Consider the following 454-nt stretch of genomic DNA (forward strand, 5'->3'; position numbering starts at 1 on the left):
GCCCGGCGTCCCCGGGGAGGGTGCGAGGAGCAGCCGCGGGGCGTAGTTAGGAGCAGCCTCGGGACGTAGAGGTGCGGGTTGTGCAGAGCCCCCAGTGAGCAGAGAAAAATCTCCTGTCTTTTTCCTGGTGGAGATACTGAGTCTGGTCTCGGCTCCGTTTGCGCCAGTGTGAATGCCGAGTAAGTCACCAGAGTCAAAGTTTTACACCGGTGCAACTGAAATCAGAGTATGCTGGATGGCGCTGGGGCCAGAAACCGTGTCCGTGCCTTGTGCTCGCCACCGGACAGGTGAGGTGTTTCGACCCCCTCGTTGGTCTCAGCTCACGCCTCTTCCTTCCCTGGCTTTAGAGGGGGGAAACTGAGGCACGAGGCGGGTCGGGTACCCTACCTCGGATCGTGTAGCGAGGCAGTGGCAGAGGTGAGGGTAGGACCCCCGCGCGCTGCTCCGGCACGCT

The sequence above is a fragment of the Aptenodytes forsteri genome, unplaced genomic scaffold, assembly GCF_000699145.1.
Source record: "Aptenodytes forsteri isolate BGI_AS27 unplaced genomic scaffold, ASM69914v1 Scaffold249, whole genome shotgun sequence".
In the NCBI taxonomy this organism is placed as follows: domain Eukaryota; kingdom Metazoa; phylum Chordata; class Aves; order Sphenisciformes; family Spheniscidae; genus Aptenodytes; species Aptenodytes forsteri.